Source organism: Gekko japonicus, unplaced genomic scaffold (genome assembly GCF_001447785.1).
Source record: "Gekko japonicus isolate JY-2015 unplaced genomic scaffold, Gekko_japonicus_V1.1 scaffold631, whole genome shotgun sequence".
NCBI lineage: Eukaryota > Metazoa > Chordata > Lepidosauria > Squamata > Gekkonidae > Gekko > Gekko japonicus.
This window is the reverse complement of record NW_015168670.1, coordinates 653,066-658,771: the sequence shown is the minus strand read 5'-3', so window position 1 is coordinate 658,771 and position 5,706 is coordinate 653,066.

Genomic DNA, 5,706 nt, shown 5'->3' with positions numbered 1-5,706 from the left:
CTTTTTAATGTACCATTCATTCTTTATTTGTTTCCTCATAGATGTTGAATTTACTTTCAGATCCATCCAATATCCCAAGGCTGTTATCAGGTTGCTTTGTGGAAAAGACTGATCTGCGCAAATGAGTTAACTAGAGTTCAGACCAGTGTTCCATCTAAGCTGAGTTTGTGTGAGCTAGCTCACAGTTTTTTGGCCTCCGGCTCACACGTTTTTGTCTTATCGCAGAAGGATGGCTCCAGAGCAAACTAATTTATGCAGTAGCCAAATCGCTCGCGCACAACCTTAATGCCAGTAGCTCACAAAGTAGAATTTTTGCTCACAAGACTCCACAGCTTAGAGGGAGCATTGGTTCAGACATAGTCCATTCAACAGATAAACAAGCTAACACACACATGTAATGCCTGCAGCCTTAAGAACATAAGAACATAAGAGACGCCAATGTTGGATCAGGCCAAAGGCCCATCCAGCCCAACACTCTGTGTCACACAGTGGCCAGAAATACCAGTGCCATCAGGAGGTCCAGCACTGGGGCCAGGACATTAGAAGCCCTCCCACTGTTGACCCCGCCCCCAAGCACCAAGAAGACAGAGCATCACTTGCCCCAGAGCCCCTAGCTATACCTTGTGGCTAATAGCCACTGATGGACCTCTGCTCCATATGCTTATCTAATTCCCTTTTGAAGCCGTCCATGCTTGTAGCACCCACCACTTCCTGTGGCAGTGAATTCCATGTGTTAATCACTCTTTGGGTGAAGAAGTACTTCCTTTTATCCGTTCTAACCCGACCGCTCTGCAGTTTCATGGAGTGTCCACGAGTTCTTGTATTGTGAGAAAGGGAGAAAAGTACCTCTTTCTTTACCTGCTCTTTCCCATGCATAATCTTATAAACCTCGATCATGTCACCCCTCAGTCGTCTTTTCTCCAAGCTAAAGAGCCCTAAGCGCTTTAACCTTTCCTCATAGGGAAAGTGTTCCAACCCTTTTATCATTCGAGTTGCCCTTTTCTGCACTTTTTCCAAAGCTATAATATCCTTTTTAAGGTGTGGTGCCCAGAACTGCACACAGTATTCCAAATGAGGTCTCACCATTGATTTATATAGGGGCATTATTATATTGGCTGATCTGTTTTCAATACCCTTCCTAATAATCCCCAGCATAGCATTGGCCTTCTTTATTGCAGTCACACACTGTCTCGACATTTTCAGTGAGTTATCCACTACAACTCCAAGATCTCTCTCTTGCTCAGTCTCTGCCAGTTCAGACCCCATCAATGTGTATTTATATTTAGGATTTTTGGCTCCAATGTGCATCACCTTGCACTTGGCCACATTGAACCCCATTTGCCATGTTGACGCCCACTCGCCCATCCTTGACAGATCCCCTTGGAGTGCCTCACAATCCTCACTGGTTTTCACCACCCTGAACAACTTTGTATCATCCGCAAATTTAGCCACTTCACTGCTTACTCCCATCTCCAAATCATTAATGAACAAGTTAAAAAGCAGTGGACCAAGTACTGATCCCTGCGGTACCCCACTGCTTACCACCCTCCACTGAGAAAATTGCCCACCTACACTCACTCTCTGTTTTCTATGAACTAGCCAGTTTTTGATCCATAAAAGGACTTGTCCTTCTATCCCATGATTTTTGAGCTTACTTAGGAGCCTTTGATGAGGAACTTTATCAAAAGCTTTCTGGAAGTCAAGGTAAATAATATCTATTGGATCCCCCTTGTCCACATGTTTGTTCACCCCCTCAAAGAACACTAACAGGTTAGTGAGACAAGATCTTCCCTTACAGAAACCGTGCTGAGTCTGCCTCAATAGGTTTTGTTCATCTATGTGCCTACTAATTCTTTCCTTAATAATGGTTTCCACCAATTTACCCGGTATCGACGTCAGACTGACTGGCCTGTAATTTCCCGGATCTCCTCTGGAACCCTTTTTAAAGATGGGAGTGACATTAGCTACCTTCCAATCCTCAGGAATGGAGGCAGATTTTAAGGAAAGATTACATATCTTTGTCAGGAGATCTACAAGTTCACATTTGAGTTCTTTCAGAACTCTCGGATGTATGCCATCTGGGCCTGGTGATTTTTCAGTTTTTAAGTTGTCTATCAGTTTTAGGACCTCCTCTCTCGTCACCTCAATCTGACTCAGGTCTTTCAACACCCCTCCTGAAATCAGTGGTTCTGGAGTGGGCAAGCACTTCTCATCTTCCACAGTGAAGACGGAGGCAAAAAATGCATTTAGCTTCTCAGCCATTTCCCTATCATCCTTCAATACTCCTTTTACCCCTTGGTCGTCCAAGGGCCCCACTGCCTCCCTGGCTGGTTTCCTGTTTCTAATGTATTTGAAGAAAGTTTTATTGTTGGTTTTTACGTTTTTTGCTATATGCTCCTCATATTCCCTTTTTGCCTGCCTGACCTCAGACTTGCATTTTATTTGCCATAGCCTGTGTTCCGTTTTATCAGCCTCACTGTGACTAGCTTTCCACTGCTTAAAGGAATTCTTTTTACTTTTTACAGCCTCCATTACTCTGTTTGTTAACCATGCAGGCTTTTTCCTATACCTGTTTGTGCCTTTCCTAACCTGCGGAATATATATTTTTTGAGCTTCTAGGATCGTAGTTTTAAATAGATCCCAAGCTTCCCCAATTGTTTTGACCCTTTCTACTTTTCCTTTCAGTTTCCTCCCCACGTGTCCCCTCATATCAGAGAAATTACCCCTTTTAAAGTTAAAAATGGTTGTGTGAGTCTTTTTGGCCAATTCTCTATTTGTACAAATGATGAACTCAACAACATTATGATCACTGTTTCCAAGCGGTGCAATCACTTTTACATCTCTCACCAGGTCTTGAGTGTTACTTAGGACCAAATCAAGGATCGCCTCTCCCCTGGTAGGTTCCGTGACCATCTGCTCCATAGCACAGTCATTTAGAGTGTCTAGAAACTCAATCTCTTTTTCCCGGCTAGAACACATATTGACCCAATCAATGTGTGGGTAGTTAAAATCACCTATTATTACACAGTGTTTTTGTCTAGTTGCTATCTTTAAGGCATTCATCATTTTATAATCCTCCTCTATCTTTTGATCTGGTGGGCGATAACAAACTCCCAGTGTTAAGTTTCCTTTTGGCCCCCCTATTTCAACCCATAGAACTTCCAGAAGCGAATCCAATTCACTTAGCCTCTCAATCTTTCTAGACTTTATACCCTCTCTGACATACAGAGCTACCCCACCTCCAACCCTTCCCCCCCTATCCTTCCGATATAATATATAACCGGGAATCACTGTGTCCCACTGATTTTCCTCATCCCACCAAGTTTCAGAAATACCCACAATGTCTATTTTTCCCTCCGACACCAAGCACTCCAACTCCCCGATTTTACCTCGGACACTTCTAGCATTTGTATAGAAACAGCTGTAATTTCCCTTACAAGTTAAGCCTGCATCCTTCCTCTTGCTATCTCGAGTCGTTGTCCGGCAGTCCATGTCACCAGCCATGGCCTCTGTGGACAATTTCAATCCACCTCCCTGTAGAAAAGCAACCGGTACCCCCTCACCTCTCTCAGATGAGCCAACCCGAACCAGAGACTTTTCATCTCCTGTCGGCTTTCCCCCAATATTCAGTTTAAAAGCTGCTCTGCCACCTTTTTGATTTTAAGTGCCAGCAGCCTGGTTCCTTCTCGGGACAAGTGGAGACCGTCTCGCCTGTACAGCTCCCTCTTGTTCCAAAAAGTATCCCAGTGCCTAACAAACCTGAACCCTTCCCCCCTACACCATCGTCTCATCCACGCATTGAGACTCCTGATCTCTGCCTGTCTCTCCGGCCCTGCGCGTGGAACAGGTAACACTTCTGAGAAGGCTACCTTGGAGGTCCTGGACCTAAGTTTCCTGCCCAGCATCCTAAATTTCTCCTCCAGGACCTCACGACTGCATTTCCCCACATCGTTGGTGCCGACATGCACCACGACCACTGGCTCCTCCCCAGCACTATCTACCAGCCTATCTAAAACACGCGTAATGTCCGCTACCTTCGCACCAGGCAGGCAAGTCACCATACGGTCAGTACGCGGGTTCGCCACCCAGCTGTCTACCTGCCTAAGGATCGAATCACCCACTACCAAGAGCCCCCCTCCCACCCTGCTCAGGGATGGTTCCTTGGTGCAAAAGGAGAGCCGCTCACCAGCTGGGGAAGAGGTCCCTTCTGAGGGCACATTCCCCTTATCCTCAGCATGGTGCCCTGTTTCCCCTAGACCCTCATGCTCCCTGACAGCAGCGGGGCTGCCAGATCCAGAGTGGGACGTAGCTAACAAGTCCCCGAGAGTCTTTTCTGTGTGCCTAGCTGACTGTCTCTGCTTCTCCAGGTCAGCCACCTTGGCCTCAAGGGAGCACACACGTTCCCTGAGAACCAGGAGCTCCTTGCACCGAGGACACACCCAAGACTTCTGCCCAGTGGGCAGATAGTCATACATGTGACACTCCGTGCAAAACACTGGATAGCCCCCAACCCCCTGCTGGCATTCTGGCTTCATAATTCTTTTAAAATAAATAAATATAATCCCCCTTTTAAACCCTTGGTATTTATGTGGGTTTTGTTATCAAGTCAAATTATTTTACGGGAAAGACAAAGAGCCTAGGGCCTTGTCTTTCTGGCTCTTTTTGGGCTTCTTACAGAGCCACAGGCAAAGAGCCCTTTAGCTCGCCCTTCGGCTCGTGCCAGAGGCTCGTGCCTCTGGCAAGGTGCTTCCTTAAATAGAGGCCTCCCCCAGCAGAGGTCAGGCAGCAGCTATTCAAATTCACCCAGGCACTCAATCACAGGCAAAACAATGCCCCTTCCACTTCCTCTCAATTACAGGCAATCCCAGTCAAACAATGCCCGTTCTTCTCCCACACTCAATCAGCCAGGACTCTGCAAGAACTCTAAGTGCTTCCACACACTGCTAAACACAGTTTTCCCACAAAATATCCTTAGTTGAATTCTCTCAGCTGAAAGCAAGTAAAAGAAACCCACTCACCTCTCTCACAGCTCTCTCTCCTGCTCCTGCTCAGAGCTCAGCTGGTCTCCTGGTCTCCAGCCTTGTTTGCTAACTAGCATCTTTGAATCCTACTGACTTCTCTTATGGAGGCATTGTTGAGAAGGTGGTTTGGGCAAAAGGCCTTTGTCATGAGCGTTGTAAAGTCAAAGCCGCCCTGAGCCCGCTTGCGGGGAGGGCGGGGTCAATGCTCCCTCTAAGCTGTGGAGTCTTGTGAGCAAAAATTCTACTTTGTGAACAACTGGCATTAAAGTCGTGAGCGAGCAGTTTGGCTACTGCATAGGTTGGTTTGCTCTGGAGCCATCCTTCCTGTGCTAAGACAAAAAGTATGTGAGCCAGGAGCTAAAAAACTGTGAGCTAGCTCACACTAACTCAGCTTAGAGGGAACACTGGGCGGGGTATAAGTGAAATAAAATAAATAAATAAATAAATGGGTTTAGGCCAGATAGGATCTTACTGTTACTTTATTTTGCAGGTTATGGCCTTTATTAATTATTGTATTAAATATGTATTGGAATACATCAAAGAAAGCAAGATTTCATATCTCTATTGCAAAACCATCCCAGTTGTGACAGGAAAACAGGCACAGTCCTGCTAGAGCTAATTTTGTCTGTTTGGAACTGTTTTCTTACTCCTCAACTATTTTGCCAGCTGGTTGTCCTTCAACACA